Source organism: Falco rusticolus, chromosome 6, assembly GCF_015220075.1.
Source record: "Falco rusticolus isolate bFalRus1 chromosome 6, bFalRus1.pri, whole genome shotgun sequence".
Taxonomy (NCBI): domain Eukaryota; kingdom Metazoa; phylum Chordata; class Aves; order Falconiformes; family Falconidae; genus Falco; species Falco rusticolus.
The window spans coordinates 66,192,413-66,219,797 of NC_051192.1; the positions used below are offsets into that span (position 1 = coordinate 66,192,413).

Sequence of the window (27,385 nt, forward strand, 5' to 3'; positions counted from 1 at the left end):
CTTGAACAGAGCATCGGTTGATAGGCATTTCTTATATAATTCTGATGCTGTGTATAAAATATGGGGAGGCTTTAACATTTAGTTACATTTGCTTTTTTTCTTGCAGTCATTTAGGAATATTTTAATCCAATTCTAATGATTCTTTATCTCCTTAAAAATGGTGATGTTCATTTTTAACTGACCTAATTTTGAAACTGCAGTTAAGGTTGCGGTTAAGTAGAAATTATTATCCTTTAATTGTCTTTACATAGTTCTTGTGACTATTGTAGAACAGTTTAATGAATGATTTGCTTTAATTGGAGAGGTGTGGGGTTTCTGTTGCCTTTAATTATGTTGCTTTGGAGAACAACAGCATACAGTTCTGAATGATATTTAGTTTTTACCTCTTTTTATTATTTGACATTTCAGTTTTGTGTGATAGGTTATTTTCAAAAATTACCAAACAAATAAAAGTCTTTGTCATGTCACTCTGCAAACAAACAAAAAAAAATTGGAACAAACTGTTAACCCTTAGTAGGCAGTTAGCAGGTACTCCTCATGATTTATCAAGGTTCTTCAAGTTTGGAATCATAAGGTTAAACTTGGTTGCTGTGGTGTAGCCTGGTGAATATATATGTTCATACTTGTTTGCAATTATGACACATCTAAAATCAATTGAGATGGCAACATAACACTCCTAACATTAGAAATGCGGAGTGATGTAAGACTGTATGCAATAAACCAGGATTTTTCACTGGGAAAAAAACCAGTAATGATTATATTTTTCTAAAAACTACATTGATTTATTAAGTGAAACAAAGAAGAGTAAATGATTACAATGAGTAAATGCAGAATTCGGTACATTTTAAGCTAATCTAAGAGTAGATTCAATTTTGTATGTATTTTACAGCCTGAACTTTCTGGAGAGCGAATGTGTTGTGTGGTGGTCGTGTTGTGTGTCGTGTCCCCGTCTGTCGTCCCCCTCCCCCCCCCCCCCCCCCCCATTTTAACCAACAAGGGCAATAGTTAAAAATACTAAACATTTGCAGTGGTTCTTTGTTTAGATTCCAATACGCAGTTATATGCCCACATTTTCAAAAGGGCATCAGTTTTGTCGTAGTAGTTTTTAGTGCAATAGTATGACTTTGTTGTTTACTCTAACAGTCTTGTATCTTACATATACAGAAATGATCAACTGTGTGTTTGGAGACAAAGACAATTAGAAAGAGGAGATACTTCAATGTATTCAGAGGTGTATTATTTCTCCAGATATGTTAAGGACCATTTCTGAAAATTTTCCTGTTTTCTGCTTTTTCTATTTTGTTTAATTTTGTGTTGAGGAGATGATTAGGATATGCAAAGAAGTATTTAATTACTTACACATACATGCATACACACATGTGGCAATTTATTAGCTAGGTATAGAAACTTGCTGTAATGAATGGCAAAAAAGGTACTGTTTGAAAACTGTTCTTCTGCAGCAGCAGGCTTTTATGTGGACTCCAAAAGAATGAAAATGTAATTCCTATTCATCAGCATTTCCATGGGAAATCAGGGGCATTTCTTTTTAAGTGCATCATACAAACACACTGATAAAGAAGTTCTCTGTGTTAGACACTTATTTCTTGATCAACTCTGAATACAGTCATTGTTTGTTGAGACATTCAGTGGTGGAAAAGTACTTTGGTATTAAATACGTATACAACACTGAATATCCTTATGGAAGTAATGAATTTAATATCAATTTGCCTGAACTTGACAAATGTTTGCATCATGTTGATCAACTTCAATAAAGATGTGAAGTTCTTGATAGTATACTACAAGAAAAACTTATAGGCTGTAGATTACTTACTGACCTTTTCTTTCTCATAATAGGAGTGATGAGAAATCCTAGTAAGATTATCAGTGATTTATTAAACAGAAGTGTAGCTGGATTTCTATGGAATGAAAATGGGTGCAGACCAAATAGCATCATCTGCTCCACGGGTCCTAGATTAAAAAGTCACAAGGAGAGCAAATCAAAGCTTTTGTAGGCTGTTGACAAAGATTATCTCTTTAGAATCCTTCACAGTATTTTGCTTTGATTAGAACCACTCTGCCTATTTTAGCCATAGAGGAAAAAGCAGCAAAACGTAATGAAACTGAAATGAAGGGAGAATGTCTTGTGTTGGGAGGGGGAGTATGATGTGGAGACAGACAGACAAAAACCACAGTAGGATTTTTGATCCTTTAAAAGGGATCATACTTTTAGTCAGGAAAACAGTAAACATTATTATGAGATCGGGTTTAAAACTGGATCTCAGATCAGATTTGCAGTGTATATACTGGTTCAATATGTTTGCACTGAAGCTGCAGATGCGGAACACCATCACGAAGTAATGAAACTAGCCAACTTGGTTGTGGAAATAACCAAGGCTGCAGGGCGCCCCATAATGATCCATCAAATCAGGTTTGGTATAGAGCTGTCTGGTGTGTTGTAACGTTAGTAAAATCAATGTTGCATCTGCCAGTAGACTCTTTGGTTTGCTGAAACTCCTACCTGCCTAATGCATCAGGGCAATTGGTTTCAGAAACCAGTTTACTTCAGGATAAATTTTATGTATCTTAAGGTCCATCATATCCAAATTGTTTATAGCTCTGCACCAGGCAAACACATAAACATCTGTAAGATCACAGATTGTTAACCAAACTAGCACTGAGGTCTATTATTTTGTGAAGTATTAAAAGTCTGTATCTCTCATACCTTATGTCAGCATGGCATTTTTTAATCAGGAAGTTGATTAAAAAGGGCATGGTATATTATGAATGCATGTTCACTTGGCATAACATCAGCTATTTCAGTCTGAATCCAGCAAGTGCTGTCCATGACTAGGTGCAGTGGTGAAGAGAATCAGTGCAAAGAAGCAATTAAAAAAATATTTCATTGTAGGTTTAAAGAGGGCTGCTGTTTTGTTCCTAGTCTGCATGAGCCTGCTCCTGACCCCAAAGGAAAGAGCAATGAGCTTTGGATCAGGCCTGCAATGTCTTTTTATAAAGTGATTGGCCAAACATATTTCTTATATGGCTCTGGTGAAATCAAAAGAAAACATCTCCTCACTTTCTCCTGTTTTTGTAATTAATAAGATTGTTTACAGACAGAATGTAAGGAGAGTATAGGTACCATTCAAAGAGCCTTAGACTGCTCACTGAATGGCTAATCTTTTCCAGACTTTCTGGTGATGTCGTCGCCTCCCCCAGACCCCGTCCCCTCCGCCCCCCCCCCCGCCCCGCCCCCCCCCCAGCAGAAATGGTGATACTGGAAAAGACGTAATGCCACAATATTTATTGCATATCAATAGCTTGCTTATTTTTCAAAGGAAATTCCCTTTCTTCTACTGTCTCTAGCCAATACTGGAGTATATTACCAGGGGAATAAAATTTTATGCCTAATTTTAGTGTTCCTCTGCCTAATGTGGTGTGAATAAGTACCATGTTAGAGCATTTAACCTAGTCCATCTTTGTCACTTCCTGAACAGTTCCTCGGTTCAAAAAAAAGAGTCAAAATGCTGAAAGAGAAGATAACCAAGGTTTGTTATGAGGATAAAACGTAAGAGATTGCTTGTTCTTTCTCTTGAACTAGATGCTCTGGCATTCCTTCCAGTGCTGCAGCAGGGCATTCTTTTGCGTAAGGAATACCCTTGAAAGGGTTTCCCCAGGCTTCTTGTGATACTGTGAATCAGTGGCTCATACCTTTATTTCTTATCTGCTTCCCCAGAATTAGTCGTTAAATCAAACATCTTAATTTTCAGTGCTGGCAATTTGTTTTAGTAACATTTTCAGAAATACCTCTGAAATTTCCTCTGAAAAGGCCCATGTTTAAATATGAAACTATGTTTATAACAACTTTGCATACACTGTGGCTGTCATGACCCCTGCATAAATATTCAGGATTTTTTTGGGGTATGTACGTATTTAGGAAGAAATAAAACTGTTGTGTCATAGAAAATTGTAAGGTTGAGTGCAGGGCTTTTTATTTTCTGTGTATCTTGATAGTGCTCTTGGTATGTCTAAGACATGTTGTTATGAATTCAGAATGGTATTTCTGCAGTGTCTTGGTTATGCAGCATAGTTTGATTTTAAAATCCACAAAACCAAACTCCTTGGGCTTGAAGTTGACACTACAAAGTAATGCTTGTGTTTTTTCAGCACGTGTACACACAAAGTCCATTCTGGGTCATACTAGGAAACATCTAGAGTTTATACAGGTCAAGTTAAACTAATCTTCACACACAGAGAAAGGTGTCTGTTCTAGCAGTATAAGATGCCTGCACAGGTGGTGTGTTATTTATTTACCAAGAGAAACAAAGTTAGGAAGTTCATAAAAAAATTCATAATCCTCTGACCTGTTGGATATGACCAATCTGCTCCCAAACTGTTAGTTTTCAACAAATGCCAGATTTCATCGCTTCCAGTGATGAAATTTTTTTTTCTCTCAACCTTCTGAAATACTCTGTATGTTTGGATCTGCCTGAGCTTAAGGGCATTACTCTGTATGGAGATACTGGACCTCCATATTCCAGGAAAGCAGAATACTTCAGTCCTGAGGGATAGTAGGCTCAGGGCAGGCTGCATCATTCTCGTAAAAACTAAGGTGATTTTTGGACATTGCAAGTAAAAGATGCAGAGGCTGTGATGAGAGGAATGAGTAACAACGTCATGGCAGGGAACAAGAATCAAACATTCAGTTTTAATTGGAAACTGCCAGTGGAAAAACTGAGGTTCTATTGACCAATATACAGAATTTGATGCTAAAGAAAATTAGAACTCTGTGACCATCAAACATATGACCTCAGAAAAGAGAAGAAAAGGAACCTCAGAAATGGATATGGACAACAAGCTTGTTGAAAAGTGGTACACAGAAGAGTCAAGAGGTGTACTTGGATGAAAGTCAGGAGTACTTCATGAACCCCAAGACCAGCTGGAAAAGCAAAGGAAGCTCAGGTAGGTTTATTTGCATATGCTACTTCTGCTAGTCTGTTTTTTCTATTTCTTTTTTTTTTTCTATTTCTTTTTTTTTTTTTTCTTTTTCTTTTTTCTATTTCTTTTTTTTTTCTATTTCTTTTTTTCTATTTCTTTTTTTTCTATTTCTTCTATTTCTTTTTTTTCTATTTCTTTTTTTCTATTTCTTTTTTTCTATTTCTTTTTTTCTATTTCTTTTTTTCTATTTCTTTTTTTCTATTTCTTTTTTTCTATTTCTTTTTTTCTATTTCTTTTTTTTTTCTTTTTCTTTTTTCTATTTCTTTTTTTTTCTATTTCTTTTTTTCTATTTCTTTTTTTCTATTTCTTTTTTTCTAGTTCTTTTTTTCTAGTTCTTTTTTTTTCTAGTTCTTTTTTTTTCTAGTTCTTTTTTTTTCTAGTTCTTTTTTTTTCTAGTTCTTTTTTTTTCTAGTTCTTTTTTTTTCTAGTTCTTTTTTTTTCTAGTTCTTTTTTTTTCTAGTTCTTTTTTTTTCTAGTTCTTTTTTTTTCTAGTTCTTTTTTTTTCTAGTTCTTTTTTTTTCTAGTTCTTTTTTTTTTCTAGTTCTTTTTTTTTCTAGTTCTTTTTTTTTCTAGTTCTTTTTTTTTCTAGTTCTTTTTTTTTCTATTTTTATTTTTTTTAAAAAACCCCTTTGTTTCACAGCCTTAAGAACTCATCTTTTCACTTCTTCCATCCCTGTCTTAGAATAATGTCTAATTATAAGGGGAAAGGGAACAAAGAAAATGCCTTTCAAATAGCCAGTTTATTTGGACAACACTCCTCTATGTACTGTCAATCATAAGTTGTTTTTTTTTTTAAAGGAATAGACCACACCCAGTATTCATAAATGTGTGCTAAATATTCATAAATGTATGTGGGCATGTAGAATCTCTGTGACTAAATATCAGTTCTTCACATGCAGGGGCAAAACCAATGGCACTGAAACAGATACCTTAGTATGCTATTAAACAGATGGGAAACATAAGAGTGTTTGCAAGCAGTCTTGTAACTGGTCGCCAAAACTGTATTGTCTGAATAAAATGTAGACATGTAGTATGAACCTTCATACATTCAGTCCCTTGCTTTCTGAGAGGAAACCAGATTCAAAATATTTATTTTTTTTATTCAGGGGAAGAGAGACATTTTTTGGTGGTTCAGAGAACCTGCTCACTGAATTAAACAATATCAGCTGTCCAGTTCCATTCACAGATTTTCAGGCTGATCTTTGCATGAACATTGCCTTTTTGCCTTCAGGACACTGTCATAATTTTTCAGCATGTATTCTTTAAATTTTGAGAGTGTCTGGGAAGGCCTGTTTTACTTCTGTTTTTACAGCGTGTTACTTGCCTCACCTTTATCAGCTCTGGGGAAGTGCTTGTTCCAAAAAGGCTGGTAACATGTCTGGGTGAACTCCAGTGGCTCTGAAGAACCTTCTCAGGGATCTCTGCACTTTATGAACAGGTCATTGTCTGTTCAGCCATAGTTACGGCCATGTTTTTACAGCTAGTATATGTGGTAGTCCATACCCTGTATGCTAACTCTTCAAAAGGTGATAGACTTAAATTAGTTATCATTGACACAGAGTTGCTGAACTGCTAGCCACAAGGCTGACCCATTTAGTATTTTATGAGAAAAATGTATGTGCGAAAAGGATAGAGATTTTTATCTATGACCTTTCCAATCTAACAATGCCTTTTTTGTTTTGTTGTTCCTTATCAGTGACCTTGGCTGAGAAGGAGCAGATGATGATTAGAAGAAAGAAAAGAAAAAAAAGGGTAGATGTTTTCCATAGGTCTGTTTAACCTTTGTGACACAACACACTGGAGAGAAGGCACACTTGAATAGTTACCTTGAAGACCAAGCATCCTGATTTAGCAAATGTGGGCAATGCAAAGCAGTATGGAGCAAAACACCCAGTCATTTCACTGCAGCAGCCGCTGTACTTCATAGACAGCTCTGTGGAGCAGGTCTTCTCCCATATATACCTTTTTTCTTTGGCTCCTGCCTGCCCAAGAGCCAGCACAGATTGCCACAGTGTTAATTCCAGCCAACTCCAGTGGGAAATAAGGGCATATGACAAGAGGGCACATATGTTAATGACTCATTCACCCTGCACTTCTTATTTGTCATTTTATATGATGTTTGTTACAGTTAATAAATTTTTATTTTGTGAAAACTGTGATGTATTTGTTATGTTTAAAGCACTGATATGCAACAACCTTTTCCTATACCTGCGCTTCTTGCCAAATTCAGTAAAATGTGGTTAACTTGAAATTCAATTTCTTAGCAGTCATAAGTATGGCTTACTCAAAGAGCAGAATAAGCAGATTCAAAGCAGTACTGCCAATAACACAGAGTATGCTTCTGAGGCTTCCAGAAATTGTATTCTGATTGACTCCTATAATTGCTCTTTTGTGTTTAGAATCACCAGTCTTTCTACTCTCAGTGAAAGCATCTTCATATTTGTTTTTAGAGGTGTTTTTAATTTACAAAATATCCATCAGAAGCCACTGAGCAATTCCTGTAGCTTTGTTTCCAGATTCCAGGTAAATCACTTAAGGAAGTAGGAAAGAAGAGATAAAGCAGCTTTTTCAGCATTACAATTAATCAAGTAACTATCTTTATAAATATTGTGGTCTAGAGAACTGTCTTTGTGTTTCTGTATTGCAAAAGGATTCTTAAAAATGTGAGCTCTACATATATTTCATAATTGCATAGAAGTTAGTGAGCCATCATTACTTCATGCAACTACTGAAATGTCTCACTTGTGTTTATGTACTTGGAAGTTAAGAGAAGCGGAAATGAGAAACCTTGCTTACTAATTATCTTGCTTTCCTATACTTCGCAAGAGTCACAGTTCTTACACATGTTCACTGTGGATTTGTCAACACCAAGTTGCTGACCACTAATAGTGTCAGGGTTTACAGGTTCCCAGAGCCAGTATGCCACTAGTTTCTCAGGGTATAAATGCTTTTGATTTGGAGGCATTTTCATCATAAGGTTGATACAAACTAAGCACACAATTAAGGGAATTGGAATTACAATCTTCTGTATCAAAAGGCTTTGCTTCTGCTATTGACCATGCTAGATTTGCACCCTGATTTTTTCCAAGGGGTAAATATCATTATTTTTGCTGTGTTTAACCAGTTGGGGAATACTTGTACTTAATATCAAGTTTAATTTTCTGCCTCCATCATCTACTTCTCAATTTTCTTTCTTGAAAAATTGCTGCTAAAATTGAAACTCTGCACATTCAGGGAAAACAGGTACTAGCCAATGATAGAGATGTTAGAACACCACTGATTTGTTTCATATATCTTTCTAATCTTGTTAGAGACTGAATATGGAAAACTGGAAGCATGAAAATGGGGTAACAAAGGAAGAACCAGGGGCTCTTGGGGGCGGGGGAAAGGACAAAGAAAACAGGAATTGGGCGAAGCTGAGCCTAAACTCTTAAATTTCCTTAGGTAGAGTTTTGGGGTACCACAGTGCATTACCAAGTATTTCCCCCAGAATATCTGCAAATTGCATTAAGTATCCTGAATTTTGAAATGCTTCTTTCTAGTAGAGTCATTTATGTAGAACACTGTATTTGTGTGGGCCTTCATAAGTGCCTTTATAGAGTTCAAGGAGCACATGCATGATGCTCTTAGTCGTATGATTTAGTTTAAGGTAGTCCTGTGAGGAGCAGGTTGGACTTGATGATCCTTATTGGGTACCTTCCAACTTGAGGTATTATATGGTTCTATGATTCAAGATAGCATGAGTACTAGACAAACTGCATTCCCAAGAGCTGTTGAGTGACACAACTGTTACTGGGAAAGGTTGCTGCTGTAGGCTGGACTTTAATATAATTTGCTATAGGAGGAATAGAGGCCTTTTCTTATTTATCTGTAGTATTTTGATGCAAGTAAGTCAGGAGATTCCACCTGTCCTTCATTTTGACCAGCTGAGGGGTGAAGAGAAAAAAATTGAGGACTGGAAACTGAAAAATCCAGATCAATAGCTTTTCTGACAAATTTATCGTTGATACATATTATAACTTATCATATATGAGAATTACAGATTTCAAATCATAGCTTAATGTTTTTAAAGAAAAAATTTTGACCTCACTGTTAACTGTAACCCTAAAATGACTAAAAAATGTCTCAGTTAGTGTTCACACATACAGTTAACTGTTATTTTTCTGCTGAAACATCAAAATGTTAAAGCCATGGTAACAGCAAAAACAATTTGCCAGACAGCTATATTAGTACAAGGAGACAATACATTTGCATGGCTACGTTTACAGAGCCAGTGGCCTAATCCTGTTCCACTGAAGTAATTGAGAATTTCTTCAGGGGAGGAATGCATTTTGTATTAGTTTCTAGGTTTTTCAGCTGTTAACTTACTTTTCCAGTACAGCTTTCAAAGCAATTAAATTTAAAATATAATTCTTCAACCATGCTTTATCAATTGAATTCTTGATTGCTTTATCATTTTACCTAAAGGTCTGAATACTAAATTTGCATTTGGCATATCGTTGCTGTAAGTAATTTCTTGATCAATCATTACCTTGGTTGTGGCGAGCTTAAAAACAAATCTTCCCCAAGAGGTATCACACCCATGATGTAAGCCAAGAAGTATTTTACTGTCCTCTCCAGAGGCAGGTTGCTGCACCTGTTTACAGGTAGCCTGAACCATTAATGATCAAAACAGTACCGAACTGAAAGGCATAGGATATCTGTATTAATCAACCCTTCTCTTTACTAAGAAGTGTATAACTGATACGTTCATGATTATTTGTGGTAAGATCCTGACTGCTTCTGGAAAATAATTTTTTAAATATATTCAGCTGTTGCCTCTTTTCCTTCATCTTCCTTGAAGCTCTTTTGCTTGCCTTGAACTGTGCACAGAGATTTTACTTAAAAAATTATAAAAATCCCATGCAAATGAAGAGCATGCAACTTCTTAAAGTACATGAACTCTTACAGGGAGCATACAAGAGATACAGGATAAGTTTGAATGTATTGCTGCAAATCTTGAGAACCAACTACATTATATATTAATAATTGTATGTCTGCCAGGAATATTGGGAGGAATCCTATGCTTTAGAAAGCAAGATGTTTGTTTATAGACAGAACATAGCAGAATAGAATCCTGATTCTTGTATGACATACTCACCTGAGTGCTCATATTGAATGTCATAGTTCTATTCATTGGCTGCTTATAGGTTAAACTTAAATGTTTGCAGAACTGGGGCCTAAGCATTTTGAGACTTCGTATAAACAAACAAACAAACAAACAAAACAAATTGCATATTCACTAAAAACAGAGAAATTTTTGAGTTCTTGTTATAAAAAACCTGTAAGTAGGACAATAATGGGGGAAAAACCCCACAACATTTCTTCTTCCAGAATGAAATAGTTTTATATTCTATTAGAAGTGGCTTTTTTAGTACTTCTTTAGCTTATGCTACAAAATAAACTGCAATTAAATGCAATTTACTTTTTGTTTAAATCAAATGGTCTAGGTGAACTCATACAAGTTCAGTACTGTTTGATTTGCCAGAAGTCTTGTTTTAAATTAACAAGAATGAGTAAGTTAATCTCATATGTTGAAATTTTTCTGGAGCTGAAATTGGAAAGATTTGTGTGGTACTGTCTCCTACAAGTTTACTTAGTTCCGTGGCACTGAGATCCATGCATTCCTAAATTCCCTAAATGGCCTGTTTTATGAAATGCTCAGCAGGCACTGCTTGAAAACCTCATGTCTCTGGTTAGGAGGCATGAGAGGAAGGGGATTCTTTCAATGTAGGCATCTGCATTTTGGCCTGCATGGTCAAAAAATTGTTTTTGACAAAATAACTGTAATCACTTGATGTTCATTTACAGTTGTGGAGATTCCTGGTTTGTCACTGTTTGGAACAGATATAGAAAATAGATAAAGCTATAGCTCATTGCTTGTGTCATGTTGTGCAACTTCTTTTGTCTTGTGAAATGCTTTTGCGAATTATGGATAGCTTTACAAATAAACTAGGTGTACACTGCTTTGTGGTACACCGTTATCCTGATCTCTTTGCCCTTTCTGTCATTTGTAGATTGTAGTGACAGTCATTGCATCTTTTCTAATACAAAAGACATTTTGCAAATTGAAGTGTGGCATGAGAGCAGATCTGAAAGTGTTACCACTAGCATTTGTAACTAATTATAGAGGCTTTAAAAAACCCCACATTACTGTGGGCCAGCAAGGAAAACAAAGTGAGGAGGGAATGTAAAAACAGGTTCCTCTTGGTGGTAGTGAGTAGTATGATGATGTTTTTTAGGTCTGTGACAGATGGTACTGCTTGAAGGGATTTCAGTTTGTGGTACCACCTGAGAAATAATCTGAAAAACGGTAACAGGGGTAATGGTGTTAGATGAATCTTTACTAGCCTTTGCCTGGTAAACTGAGTGGAGGGGTCTGAGTCCATTCTCATTCCACTCAATGACTTTTCTCTCTTTCTGTCATCTACTTATTTGTCAATAAGCCAGCAGGAGTATGTCTCCATCAAAATGGCTGGGTGTGCAAATATACCTGAGCTGACTATAATCACTCGCTTTGTGCTGGAATAGCTGTAGAAGATACAAGGTGGTTGAGAAGATACTCAGTTGTTTTGTTGGTTGTTTTTTTTTTGCTTTTCTTGAAATGGTAAGAGTCAGGAGCATGAAATTTTATGAGACTGATAGACTTACCATGATAAGCTATCCAGTTGGCTGAATAGAGCATCATTCATGTTTTCCTGCTGTTGTGTGTTTTACAAGTAGGCTTTTTTGAGAGCAAGTTGCTTATTAAGTGCCTGAGATAGCATGTTATAGTGAAGTGACATAAAACATTTGTACCTAATATGCCTTAATGAAATGTTAAAACTGCATGCTGATCTAAGAATTAAAGAAGTGTAGAAGTAACACTGTTTTATTTGATGACAAAAAAACGCCAATATTTGTGACAGCTAGTCCTTGTAGTTAACAGCTCATCCAAGAGCTTATTTTGATATAGTGACCATATTGCATATAATTTACAGGATCGTAGAAAAATTGAATTGGAAAGGATATCTGGAGGTCCAGTCCAGTCCTCTTCTCAAAGGGGCTGAAATTAGGATAGAGCCATAATACAAATCTAAAGTTCAGTTTACACAATAGCATGCAAGTATTGGGGAAGCTCATGAGAGGCTGTGAGGAAAAAACCCTGAAGTATATTTAGATCAGATTCTCTTAACTCTATTTAAATGTGATGATAGAGTATGCTTCTATAGCTATACTGACTTCACCCAATGTTGTACAGGTAATTTTATTTCTGACATCTCCACATGTCACTGGGAATAGAAACATTTCTAGAGCCAAGAGCCAACTCTTCTGTTGGATCAGGTGGAGAGAGGGAATCCACAACATCTGCACAGGTCAGAAGGGTGGGAAGAGAGTGCAAGCTGAAGGCCAGTGTCACTGAAAAAAAAATCCTGTAAGAAACCCTCTACCTATGTTCTCTGCTCTGAAAAATCATTTGGGAAAGGAAATTCTATTTTTAATAACAGAAACATTTCTACTGCAATTCAGAAAAGATACTGTAGGAATCAGTTAGAACACCAATGGGAGGTACCATGGTTGGCCAAATAGGCCTTTCCCATTTTAGGTTCTTCTATAGAATCACAGAAATTGAAGTGGAAAGTGTAAAAAAAAGTTGTAATGTCCAGAGGAGTGGGACAAAACAGGGAACTGTGCACTTTAGTAAACACAACTTAGAAACAAAACTGGGTAGGACAGTTCAGCTTGTTTGGTTGTTTAATAAATATTTTGTGTTAAAGGAATATGTTGGTCTTAATATGAGTAGTGACACTGTGGAATAACAAAAGCAAGTAATTTTTGTGTTTCCATAACAAAACATCATGCTTCTCTGTATCCTGCTTACCTTTATGCTAGTTGGTGTTGACCTTAAGCGTTCTTGGATTCACAGATCAGAGATGACACTGAGCCGCCTGACACAAAAATAAAATGGGAAAAAATAAGATTCCATTTCCTTTGCTGTGCATAAGACACAGATAGGTTTACTTCAGTTTAGAGAGACAAAAATCCCCACCTTGGGTACAGCTAGGACATTAGGGATCAAACTCTGCTCTTTGCAGCACTAGTGTAAATTCAGCATATCTGGTGATTTTACTGGCTTGTTTGAAAGTATCCAGATATTGCTGCAAGAATTTGAATAAATTGGAAAGGACTGCAGGCCTGGCAGAATGTGAGGTGTGAACACTGACTGGAGCTACAAATTTTAATTAAAAAAAATATTAAAAATAAAAAAGATTATAATTTAAATTAAAAATAAAATTTTGGGATGTCCTTTTAAGGAGACAGAGCTTCTTTCACAAAGAGCTCTAGGTTTTATAGCAGACCTTCAGGCACATTTCTAACTTCAGAATACTCTTAGGTTTGACATGATTTAGCAGTTTATAGAATCTTCACTCACCTTTAAGGTTTTGATATTTTTTCACATGATATCACACATGCAGTGACATCTGTTTTGCACTCATAGTCAAAATGAGATTGTTCTCGGCAATGTCAAGAGATAAAGATGGAGTCACAAGGGATAGTGAGATGTGGAATCACTTGAAGCTGTGGTTTAAGGCTCTATGACTGACAAAGCAGGTGCACTTTTTCTACAGGAACCATCTTTTTCTTGTATGTTGTTACAGCACTTAGCACAAGGTGTTCAGTTTCATGACGGGCTACTAGCAAGAATAACATATGCATGTTAGACATCCTGTAGAGACAAGACTGCTATTTTACTGTGAGTCAAGGTCGACTGTGGGTGAAGAACATGGTGCTGACTTATCTGGCTAAATTGTAGGAAATACAACTTAAAACTTGTCTCTTCACTGTGGATTTCAGAGTGAAACAATTACGGGGCAGTGTTTTAAAAAAGCTTAAGTGTTAAGTGTTTAAAAAAGTGTTTTTAAAAAGTTATAGATACTGTGTAGTTGCCTTGTGTATTGGTGCCATACCACTGAGCTCTCATCACTCATGTTTTCTATCAGTCTGTTTAAGAGAAGAATCAGGCCCACTGTTGGTAAGATAAGATACAGTATTATAATTGTAGGTGAGACACAATTCCCGTTTGCCTCAAATGCAGGTATGTAAGTGATCCTGTTCAGGGGATTGCTGAAGATAAGATATTCCAAACCAGGCATCTTTTTGATGTACACTGTACTGCATACTGAAGACTCAGTGTACTTTCATCATTACAATTTCAGTGGTAATCATCTTTGATTTTTGTAATGTATGGGTGTGGATTTCTGTGGCAAGCTGAAAATTCATAAGTGTTAGTTAATTATAAAATTTCTGAATATATGATTTTTCTAAAAATATTCTTGAAGTGAAAGTGTAGGAATAAGTCAGTCTGTAGTTAAAAGCTGCGGTTGTTATTTGTTCCGAGAGTGAGAGACACTGTTTGTTTCTTGTACCCTAGGAAAAACTGTGGTTATCCAGTTTTATAGATAAGTGGTAGAAAAGAAGAGATTTTATTTTAAAAAGCAGAAAAAAATACTTCTAGTAATGAGGTAATATAATCTATTTGATCTTTGGGACAAAGAGATGGGCTAGGTGACCTTTTGAGGTCCTTTTCCCTGTGACTGCATAGCTGCAAAAGAAAACCAGATAAATATGAAAAGAAAGAGCAACACAAGGATTTGGCTATTGAATGAGGCTGATCATGCCTTTCAATAAACATGGGGCAGGTGGAGATTAGCTAGCTGCTGTAGATATTGGTAATGATCTAGTCACAGGAGTGTGGAACTTTGTGCCGACTAATTTATCAAGGTGCAAAGTGAAAAAAATGTAAGCTCTGATTAATTTAAGCTTTGGCTTGGGTCAATCTCTTTGGAAAGCAAACACTTTTGGGAACTAAGGAGGTTTTGTAGGGGAAAATAATACCGTGAGACTACAAGTCAAACTAATAATGTATGCAAATTTGTACACATCTGGCAGAATTGGTTGCATCATGGTAGCTGTGATAGTCTAGGACTATCATAATGGACAATTTTAGAAAGAAGGATAACTGTCTTCCATTGTTTGTCCGCTGTAGCTGATATATTTGGAAAATAGACACATCTTTGAAAACTGAAACTCTTTAATTCAGAATAGGGAGGTTCTCTCTCACAAGTTAAAGGGAGCAGCTGGGGTCTGAAAGCATGAGAATTGTAAGCATGGTGCAGTGGTGCCCCTGAGTCAATCTCCACATAAATACTAGAGCTACTTACAGTCATTGGCATCTATTGGCTGTTTAATGTTTGTATTTTGGTAGTGCCTAGGGTATCAACAGATTTAGGACTTAAGGGGAGGTTCCTCAAAGATGGTAAGTAAATGTCCTCTTTCCTAGTCTGCACTCAGGGGATGTGGGCTGGAACTGGGAGCCTGTGGGGATTGATCTTTAAGCAGGCTGCTTCTTTCAGTTGTAGCAAAGGATGATGATTTTCTTACATCCAATATTTGTGATGGGAATTTAGAGATCCAAAAGCAAAATATATTTCAGCACCTGTACACATTTGCAGTAGTGACATAGCTCATTGCCTGCTAGCCTGTTTTGATTACTGGTTGGGCCTCTGCTGTACGTGTCCAAAGAGACTGGCAAACTCTACACATGATAGTCAGTATTTAAAGATTGATCCTTTATTCTTTAGACAAATAGAGAAGGCAAATAATTTGAGCTGGTGAGAAGAGACAACACAAGATGGTAGTTGACCCTATTGAATATGTGAAAGAAAGAAGGATTTCTGCAACAGGCAGGAATAGCTTCAGGACAAGTGAAGCAATTGTTACATAGAATCATAGAATTTTGTGGGTTGGAAAAGACCTGTAAGATCATGGAGTCCAACAGTTAACCTAGCACTACCAAGTCCACTACTAAACCATGTCCCTAAGCACAACATCTATATCTTTTAAATACCTCCAGGGATGGTGACTTAAGCACTTCCCTGGGCAGCCTGTTCCAGTGCTTGATAACCCTTTTGGTGAAGAAATTTTTCCTAATATCCAATCTAAACCTCCCCTGGTGCAACTTAAGATAGCGGACCGTGTGGCCATACTGTGATAGCAGATAAACGTGACTGTTTACATTGGTGATTTAGCATAGTAGTCTTATTAGTGACAGGAACTTTCCTGCATATTATTGTATACTCACTATAAGCAATTCTATGTCAGAATTGTGCCAAAACTGAGTTGCCTCAGACGATCAAGCTGCTGTCATGCTGCATGTGTAAACACTGCATAACTCTTTTCCCTAGTTGTGCAATTTTTTGCATTTTGATTGGTTTCAGGAAGCTGATTGTCATTTTAAGACTGTAGCTGTTGCTGGGTAACAATGCAGAAAGGAAATCCTTGCAATTTTACCCCAACCAGAGTACAGGTATTTGCATATTCATATTGAAATATTTCAGATGATTGCATTAGAAATAGAGAAATCTGTGTGTCTTACTGGCTGTTATAAATCCTCTCCAATGACTGGTTTCTCTACTCAGACATCCAAAGCTGTGTCACCCAGAAAGCTTACCTGTGCTTCTGGTGTTTTTCACCTGCATCTGGCTTTAGCAATGTGGCAGGCATGACCTTGGCAGGTAAACTCTAGGTGAAACTCTGGAAGTCACAGGCAGTTTTACTATTGACTTTAATTCTACCAGGATTTCCCCATCAGAGTCCAGAATTTTTTAAAGATTTTACTGACCAATTTACAATGATTACCCTGAAAAGAAAATGCCCACCAGCTCATGTTAGGATCACTGGGCAAGCTGTTCAGCTTCTGCAGCATCAGTATCAGATCCAAAGAATGTTGAAGACAGTGGAAGGACACCCATTGCCATCTGTAAATTTTGGTGAATAAAATATAGAGGGCCCAATAAATTCCTAGGAGTTAGAATGATATTTGCTTAATGGGTCAAGATGCTTACAGAACTAAATTAATTTTGTAGCACTTTAATTAATGCTTTGAGACCTTTTATAAAATTTGGCAATATGAATCACAGAGGAGTCAATAACATACAGTACAGAAAAGTTTGTTCGATATACTATGCAAGCTTGTAGACTTTGTTAGACATTTTTTCTTGCATATGCTTTTTTCCTTTTATGTACACATTCACCTACATCCTTCCTTCCCTGTATTCTCCTGTTCTTTTCTTTTTCTGATGGCATTGCATTTTCCCATTTTACAGGTGGCTTAGAGATGTCTGTAATCCCATTTTTGGTTCTTTGGCCTGATCCAGTGGCTACTGGCTATTGGGAAGAGCTCTAAGATCAGGTCTTTTACACAGACATGTTTTACACAGATCTATTATCCTTCCTTAGAACTGGCATTTGCAAATATCAACTGTGTTTCTGTTATGCAATTATGTTTGTTTAAGAACTGAAAATAACAGAATAAAAGACCACCTGAAGCTATAAAAAATAGGTTCTTTTTCTGCCCTGTACAATGCAATAACTGTTGCTGACCTGACGTAAGGATAACTGAGGGCAAAATCTAGCCCTTTGAGCTTGTGTGATTGCCTTCCCATCAGCACTTTCTACAGTATGGGAGACAGACTGATAAGCAGAATCAGGGCATCACCTTGTGAGCAGCATGTTGTCCTTGAACCTCCTGGGGCTGGAGAAGATTCCAGGACAGCAGTCAGGTCATGCTGCAGCTGAGAGTAATGATCACTCTGCCCTAGCCCAGGCAAGGAGAATTTTGGCATCTGCTTCCAGTGAAGCCCTTCACCTTCTCCCCTGCTATGAGCAGAGGTGTTGCTGTGACAGATGCCTGAGGTCAAGGGGCACTGAAAATGTGTGAGAAAGGGCTCCAGAAGAGAAACCAGCTTTAACAGTGAATTATTTGTTTAGCTACCATTAGAAAAAATACAACTCCCTCCCCTCCCCCGCACCCCCCCCCCCCCCCCCCCCCCCCCCCCGGAATCCCAGTGCTTTACTTTAGCACAACAATAAGGATAACAACTGTAATTGGAACAAATGTCTGCACTTTTGTAATTAATTAATCATTGAGCGAACATTTTATAGGTCACAAATTCCTTAAAGTTAAATCCTTCCATTATGTGAAACAGGTATGTCCAAGTCATATATCCTATCAGTTTGCTGTATTGATATTCACCATTAGTCAGTATTTTGAGAGGAAATGCATGTTCGTAAATGTCTCTTGGAAATGATTAGTGTTGGCTAGAACTAAGTATAGTGCAGGTGGGAGTGTGCAATCTCTCAATCAGTACTGCTCATGCACTGTAGTGCTGGCAAGGCAGTTCCCCTAATATGCCACTGTTGAATAGCAGCTATAATTTTGCTGCAGACTGAGTAGTGCTTCTGTGACAGAGATAAAGCCAAGGACTGTAAGATCTTTACATTCATTTATGTCTTTTATCCTAAACTGGACAGGGACCAAATGCTTAGAGGTGAAACACCGATCCATTAAAACGCTGCGGCACATAGATTTCAGAGTCTGCAAGAACATGCTCTTGCACCTCAGTATAAAGTTTTCTGTCCTCAGACATTCCAACCTAAAGCTTGATTTTAAAAAAGTGGTGAAAAGGGAGGTAACAGTCAGCTCTGGTAGCAAAGGGCAGCTCTGAATGCAAAGCAATTCTGTATCTGAAAGCAGTGCTAATAGTAGGCCTACTTTGGCAAGTCCAAATTGCACAGACCTGCATTCTCACAGAAATCTTCACATAAGTCTCAGGCAGGGTGGTAAGAACATAGTCTGGAGTTGGAAAGAACATAGTCTCAAGCATACTTCTTGAATCTAGCTTTCTAGCATGTATTTGAGGATTTTGGTTCTTGTGTGTTTTCCACCAAGGGCCCAGCAAAGGCTATTAGACTTGGCAGGAGGCCATAATAGGCTCAATGAATATTTTATTCAGTATAATCCTGCCTTGGGTAGAATTTGGCAGTCTTGTAGTGAGGGGCTGCTGGCCTCAGTTGTCTTGCAAAGTCTATTCTGGTCTCATTGGTTCCCTTCTTTCACTGAGTTTAAAGCTGTGGTTTTGTACTGTCTGATGGTGACAGAATTCCTTTAATTATCTCCAAGGCCATCACTCAGCCAAAGGGATTAATTCTTCATTCTTGTGGGATGGTGAAATCTATGCCTTGTTCACTGTTGTCCCCTAGTGATCCCCATCAGACATAGTAAGTCTGAAAACTAATTTCTCCATTTTCAAGGGGAAGAGGAAAGGTTATGGCTGATTATCCAAAGGATACACCATCTCCGAATTTTGTTTCCAAGAATACTTAATTCAAAGTGAAGATCTTCACCTGCATTCTTTACACCTGAAATAGAAATTACCCACAAGTCTTCAACCATCTGCAAGGGGCAAATGTGAGAAGGGGACTGTGAGGTCCTAGGTCTGGTCATCTGTGTAGTACACAACATAGATCCTCAATATTTTGCTTTGAGCCCAACAAGTTCCAGCTGGGTACTTTTCACTAGCTTTCCAAAGTCATCATGTTCTACTGAAGATGCAAGATATTTTTAAATGGATATCTATTGGATAACCACTGGATAAATTGTTGCATTTAATTTAATAACTCAGAATTTATGTTGTGCTTAGTCTTTCACATGACATGTTTACTTCTTGGAGCAGAATACATATAAGAGTCGATATTTCCAATGAATTTGTCACTTTGAATGCTGTAATGAGTTTTTCTAGTTTCTGTGGCCTCTTATCAACTAAATAGTGATCTCGGTAGAGTCATCTGGCAATTTACCTTTCTCAACTACCCATCTGAATGCATCCAACTGTTTGTCTTCCGTGGAAGAAACAAGGATGGTTTAGTAGGAGGAGATGCCAGCTATTGTACTGCTCAAATGTCAAGGTCTTTCAAAGTATTTTTTTTTCCTTTTCTTCTTTTTAAGTGATAAACATTAGCATGAATGCTGATGTAATGCTAATGTATGTGAGTAGGTGAGTGATGTAACCATTTAACTTACAATGCATCACAAAAGCAGGAGCAGAGCTCCAGGCAGTAGCAACTGGGAAACTACAGACCACTTGTTTTTTCTCTTCCTTTCTTTTTCCTTGAGTAAATCTGACACTGGGCCTGATCTTTATAATTTTAACAGCAAAATAACTTTTCATTGGAAACAGATGATTCTTCTCTTCCATGTTACTCAGAGTTTTTAAAGAAAGAGAAGTGTCCAAACAAGTCAACTGGCAATGAAGGAGCCTTCAACAGAAATTTTCAATTTTTTTTTTTTTTTTTACACTGCATTATTTGTATGTCTGTCCTTAATTCCTCTGGCAAATATGAGGCTAATCCAGGTACTTCACTGAGGACTCAGCCTGTTTAAGAGGAGATGAATGATCTTAACTTACATTCCTTATAAAATAAAACCTCACATTCATGCAATTACAGTAGATCAAGTTAACTTCTTATTCCAAAGCAACTTGTTCATGCATATGACTATGTAGATTTTAAACCTGTAATCTTTCAAGAAATTGCAGTGGTTAATAATCAAAGACTTTCTTAAGCATCCTGTATGATCTATGATGTCTATCTAAGACCTAGATTGAAGGTGGAGGATTCTAGATACGGTACTGATAAAATTATTTCTCAATATCTGTCTATAGACTAAGGAAAAAAACATTGTGTTTTCATGGTAATTTAATTTGGAGGAAAATTTCTGGACATTGCAAAATTTGTAATAGTATTTTAAAAATATTAGCAGATACTTTATTAGTATATATAAAATATATATATTAGACATCCTATAGCCAAAATGGTGTGCCTCACTGTTGGTTCTCATTTAAGATACACTGATCTGAAATTAGTAACTTTCTAAGTATTTCTGATCAAGGCCTGGTTACATTTCTTTATTACAGACTAACTACAACATCAAGAGTGATACTCAAATTATTGAAAGGAAGAAGGGGCAAAGGATACATACTTGATCTGTTATGTTTTAATGTTTGTGCCAGCTTCTTACATGGCTATAAATAACCATGGTTGTTAGTAACCATTTTCTTGGTAAAAAGTTAAAAGCAGTTTAGTAGTTAATGCAGAGGATGTGTTATTACTAAGGAAAGAACAGAATCACCTGATGTCATAGTGACCAGAAAGAAAAATGCACTTGAATCCAATCAAATGCAGGTTAACCCATCTAAATGAGCAGCTGAAAGAAGTCTTTTGAAAATTATTTCAGAACATACTTGCTGCTTGTGCATATAGAGTCGTTGAGTGGTTTGGGTTGGAAGGGGCCTTAAAGATCATCTAGTTCCAACCCCCTGCCATGGGCAGGGACACCTTCCACTAGACCAGGTTGCTCAAAGCCCCATCCAGCCGGGCCTTGGACACTTCCAGGGATGGGGCAGCCACAGCTTCTCTGGGCAGCCTATTCCAGTGTCTCACCACCCTCACAGCGAAGAATTTCTTCCTAATGTGTAATCTAAATCTACCCTCTTTCGGTTTAAAGCCATTCGCCCTTGTCCTCTTGCCACATGCCCTTGTAAAAAGTCCCTCTCCCGCTTTCTTGTAGGTCCCCTTTTAGGCACTGGCAGGTTGCTACAAGGTCTCCCTGGAGCCTTCTCGTCTCTAGGCTGAACAACCCCAACTCTTTCAGCCTGTCTTCACAGGAGAGGTGCTCCAGCCATCTGATCATCTTAATGGCCCTCCTCTGGGCTCATTCCAACAGGTCCATGTCCTTTTTTCTGGGTTGTCCCCAGATCTGAACACAGTACTCCAGGTGGGGTCTGATAAGAGCAGAGGAGATTCACCTCTCTTGACCTGGTGGCCATGCTTCTTTTGATGCAGCCCAGGATTTGGTTGGCTTTCTTGGCTGCAAGTGCACATTGTATGGCCTTGTTGAGCTCAATACACATGATATATATGCATACGTGCTGTGACTTGTGTGAAAGGTGAAAGATAATAATGGACTAGTTTATCAAATGGGCAACCTAAATTTTTTTGTTCATGTTCCTCTTGGATCAGACCTAGATGTCAGCATTGCATCCCACATGTTCAAGTTATTGTTAGTCTGCAATATCATGTTTCAGGGCTTAGTGCAATTAGCCAGCCCTTTGTACATTATTCTTGTTTGGCGTGGGTTTTGTTTTGTTTTTAATTGAGAAAAAGAAAAGTTTTCTGAAATGTCCCTGAGTTATCCATGATTGGGCAAAATTAAAGACAAGATGCTGAACAGGACAGAGCAATGTTGTGAAGTAATTCAAGATTTCTTCTAAGAGGCCAGACCAATTTATCTTGCTCACAGTCTCAAGGTCAAACTGATTGCTAAGTGATCAGAGAGGAGTTTTGCCAGTGTCATTAATAGTCTTCTGTGGCAGAGGTCTGGAGGATTTCTCTGGAGTATGGGGCTTGTTTCTCTTGGTGAATCATCTTCATGTGTTCTGGCTGAACAGTTTCTTGCCATTTCTGAAGGCACTGCTTATTTGTGGCAAAGGTATACCCTTTGTGTTGTCCTCTGACACAGAGTAGTTTAGAAGGTTGAATATCGTCCTCTATCTTGATATCATAATCCATCTGGTATCTTGGGCACAGTGATAAGCCTAAGCTTAGACTACATGATATAACAGTTATTTTGGGTTATAATGTTGTGAAATCTTTTGACAGTTTGGATGCTCATGATGTACAGTTCCTTGCTTGGCCCAGTATTTTTGTTTTGGTTCATTGGGAGTACTGGAAAGACCTTGTAATTAGCTTTAGTTTTTCCCACAAAGACACTGAACTTCACATTCATGCAGTCAATAAAGGCAGAAATGCTTCTGTAGGTATTGAAGAAGTCTCTGATGAACAGAAAATTTATGTTGTAACCTGGTTATTTTGTAGTATTGTTATAAACAATATTGTCATAAAAAGAAGAGTTTATGTTGAACTTACTAAAGATAAACAATATTGTTAGAAAATAAGAATCTGCAGTGACTCTAAACCCTTATATGCATTTAGGGGTGTGGCAGCAGGCCACTGGACTGGTCACCTCATATTAGGAGACCACAGTGAGTAGCCAGTTCTAAGGGAACTGCAAGGGAAGGATGTTCCTGGAGCGTCTGTAGAGTGCACGGAGGGAAAAGTATTTGACCTCTTGGATAAAGATGATAGGGCAGACAGTGGCCTCTAGAGGATGTTTTTGGGTACAGAAGAATCATTTTCACTGGTCCTGAGAGGCCAGAGAGAGAATACTCCTATGCTATTTCATACCTTCTTATAAGTGACCTGGTTAGATTTGGCAAAGCAGTTGAGGACAAGGAGAGAATTTACAGACTGGCAGACAGACAGTAGAGGACATGACTACAAGTGAGCAGTAATCATTTCAGAAGAGCAGTGATCCATGATTTACTTGGTACCCTGCAAAGAGAACAGTAACTAACCATAAGTTCAGGGTTGAGGCAGTCTAAAGCAGCAATGAGCCAACCTACACTATGTCAAATAACAAATATGCCATTAAGGTAAGTTAATTTTCAAGACATACACTCAAAGTTTAACCTCTGATAGATGATGTCTTCACAAGTGTCCACAGGCATAACATATCTACCGTGTATGGAAATTGGATTTGTCAAGCAAGAAAAAGAAGAAAAAAAACCTTGAAATATTGTTTGAAAGATAAAGTTATTTGTATTTAATGTGTTTTTCTTTATTAATTTGGGATTCAGTCTTTAAAATGAGTTTATTACTGCTTTTCTGTTTACCTTGGTTTGACATTTGAAAGACTTAAAAATGTAGTTGCCAAAGAAAAAAAAAATCTCATGACTTGGTATAGTTTTTAGCATGTGCTTAACCTGAAAAGCAGTAATAGTCCCATTGAACAGAGAGAGGGTATTAATGATCTTCAAGGTAAGTATTTTGGACTTTGAAAGACTTCAGACTCACTGTCTTTACCTCAGTAGACTTAGACTGGCTGTCCACTAAATTCTGTCATGTGCTCTAAGTAAGAAATTTGAAAAAAAAATAAAAAATAGAGAAATATTCCATCAGGGTTTTTCAATAGTCACAGTAATTTTATGGGCTCCTTGTAATATAGTGATAATAAAATTTTCTAACAGAAGTGTAATTTTCAAGTTGTCGGTACCCATTTAATGTGCAAAATGTTTATCCCTCTCTTAAGGACCTGAGCAGTTCAGGTTTAGTAGGTGATTTCTTTTCTGCTCCAGCCCTGTGCTATTAATCCAGGGTGATGCTATTTGCTTCTGTTTCACCAGGGCTGTTTTGATGCATTCTGAGGTGGTCCAGAGGGCTTGTTTACAAGTTACGCATGCGCTTTGCTCTATGTGTTCATGTTCTAACATTTCTTTAGCAATAAAGCTGACTGGCTACAAAAAAAGAGTAAGATTGGAACTGATGCAGCTAAATTGCATGTAAATGTCGCTTCAAATTTAAAGCATTTACCATTCATACGCTGAGAATTAGTGAAGCCTTGTGTTCTGGCTCTAGTCTTTGCAGCAATTCCAGTCCCAGCGAGGTGAACAGCCTGATCTGTCTCTGCTGACTTCTGTCCTCTGCTGCTCTCCTTGTTTTAACATTGTCTGACTCCCACGCAATATACCGTTTCCCCCTTTTCAAAATGTAACTGTGTCAGAACCATATCAATACTAAAAAGAAGTAGAAAAAAGACTGTATGGTTATATATAACATGGAAGTTGCAGTGAATCCATATGAAGTTTGGGCAGTACATCTGATTGTTGCTCAGTTGTATTGCTTACTCCGTGGGACAGTGCCTCCAAGTGGGACTAATGTCCTAATTTTCCAGCATAGCTAGACTTCTCACCAAAATGTAAAGGATGTCAGAGAGTCAATTTTCTAAGCATTCCCTTGCTCACCTCTCATTTACCCTGTATGTGTGCACATCCATGCACACGTGCTTTTTCACATGTGATCTACTTATATTCAATGTAAACCCCATTACTATGGTTCCTATACAGCTGGCAGTCTTTAATGTGTTTACCTTCATGACAATTCTTCCCAACAGGCATGTATTTTTATCCTATATTAAGGAGAGAAACCTGCGTGCCTTTTTCCAAAGTAGTACAGGAAGACTCTGGCAGAGTTGGCATAGGTGTTGACACAGCACTCACTTGCGTGTCCTTCCTTTTAGGAGCGATATTGTAAGCTGGCAGGAGATTTTGGTATGTTTAGTTTCCATGTCTTTAAAATTTGAATCACTATATCTGCCTGCAGAGGAAGCAGCATTTCACTGGCACTTGTTACTTAATGTCACACACTCAATGAGAAGATTTCTGTGAGTTTTTATTGTATGTTTAACAGTTTTGTGATTTCATTCCAAACTATCAGAAAGGGAAAAAAAAGAAGTAAAATAAATGTCAGTGGAATAAGATTTTCAGATGGAGACGTGACCATGCCTTTGGTAAAACTGGGGGTGATAAAGGAAGGGATAACATTGGGTAAACCAGACAAGAAGGTAGGAGTGCAAGGGAGATTTAAACAGGGTAAATAAGATAATGAGGACAGCTGGGATATCTATGCATAGCGAACAATTTGCTTGGCAAATTTGTCCTTGTTCTCTCTTTGTGAATTGTGTATGAACAGATTTTTCTCAATTTTTTAACTGTTCAAAACTATTTGACAAATGTATCTTGTGAGCAGATTTAACATATGCATTGCTGGTCGACTTTGTTTGTACCATGTTCTTGTTACTATTGTCAGATGGCTGATGGCCATACCCAGATAGTATCGGTTCTCTTCTTTCTCTGGTCAGAGCACTGAGCTGCTGCTGTGTGACCTAAGTGACCACTCTCAGCTGCTTATTCCTTGCAGTGTACATTTCAAGAACAATCCAGGGATAAAATTGGTGTGAAGAATCTCTCTGATAAGATTTAGGAATACTGAACACTGTTGGTATGGTCAAGGTCAGTTTACATGGCAGGAAAAAAGGGCTATTTTTCCACACAGAGTATATTTGCAGTGAATAACTTAGCTAACTGGAGACACTCTAAATCCACTTTGGCATATGGTTAAGTCCATGCTGTGACCCCCTTTTCCACCCCAGGGATTGTTTCCTGAGTGCGGCCCCATCTGGGTTGGCATTTTAATGTGAAAATATTTGTTAGGATGTTACAGAGCTGTCTAGATGAAGTTACAAAATTCAGTCAATGAGAAATGTAATGCTTACTGGAAACTTAACATAAACCTCACTTGTTTTAATTTCTCCTATCCCTCCCAACCTGTGTAAAAGTGACCACTATAGTAATGACCACTGTTTATGTAGGGAATATTATAGTTTTCATAGGGAACTCACTAGTTTTATGTGATTATCCATCTAATTATCATTAAAAGAGTAACAAACAAGGGTGTGATCTAAAAAGTTCAACATAACCACCTAATTCCAATAAAACCATACTAAGGAAGAGTCAAATCTTTTGGCAGAAGTGTAGAGAACACTTCACATGTCACAGCAAACATTGTTTTTATTGTTTAAGAAATGCAAATAATGTGTTAGAAGCTCCATTGGAGTACTAGCCTTGGTGATTCTAATATGTCTTTTTTGCTTACAGAATGTGTTTTGTTAAGAAGGCCAGAATACAATATTTAATCTTTTTTGCCCTGAGCTCACAGATGCTACTGTAGGAGTATTGCAGAGGCTGACGTAGTTTTTAGCAGTTATGTTGGTGTAACTTTGTCTCTGTATAAAACACACAGTAAGGAAGATCTGTTAAAAGACAAAAAATAAGAAGGAGAAAAATCAAAGACTATATAGACTCTATCAGCTTTATCATTATTGAGGTCTTTGGTATCAAAAAAGGAACAATTCTTTTAAGTAAAGACCATAATGTTACTCAGCTAGGTTTTACTATGATGGTGGTAGAGACTCCACCAAGTCATGCCAAGTGTTGCGGTCTCTACTGGGTGGCAAATATGACTTAGGTCTTTTTTCTCTAAACTGGAAGCAAGGCTTTATAATGGTGTCAATGTCAAGTATCTCTCAGTTAAGCCTGTAAAAGAGACAATCAGCTTCTTTAGCAATGTGTATTAGGTATAGGTGGCAAGATGGTGGGGGGGGGCTGCGGGGGTGGCCTCTGTGGGAGGTGTTCAGTGTCTGCCATGCCAGACTACAGCCGGTTCCAGGTGGCTCCACTGTAGACCCACTGCAGGACACAGCTGAACCCATCAGCAAAGGTGATGGCACCTCTGTGGTAACATAAGAAAGGGCAGAAGTGCTGCATAGGCAGAGAAGGATGAGGGGGAAAAAGTGTGAGAAACAACCTTGCAAACACCAAGGGCAGAGGAGGATGAGGGGGAGGAAGTGCTTTCGAGTGCCAGGGCAGACACTCCTCTGCAGTCCATGGAGGAGATGATGATTGATGGTGGAGTAGATATTTCCTTGCAGCCTGTGGAGATGACCGTGGCAGAGCAGATATTCACACTGCAGCCTGTGGAGGATCCCCCGCCAGAGCGGGTAGATATATCCTGAAAG

General features: G+C 37.6%; 1 protein-coding gene across 11 annotated transcripts in view; it reads left to right on the plus strand.

Moving 5' to 3' along the window:
* MYT1L (myelin transcription factor 1 like) overlaps positions 1–27,385 on the plus strand; it is a 305,846-nt gene that overhangs the window by 1,340 nt on the left and 277,121 nt on the right. The window lies entirely within an intron of this gene.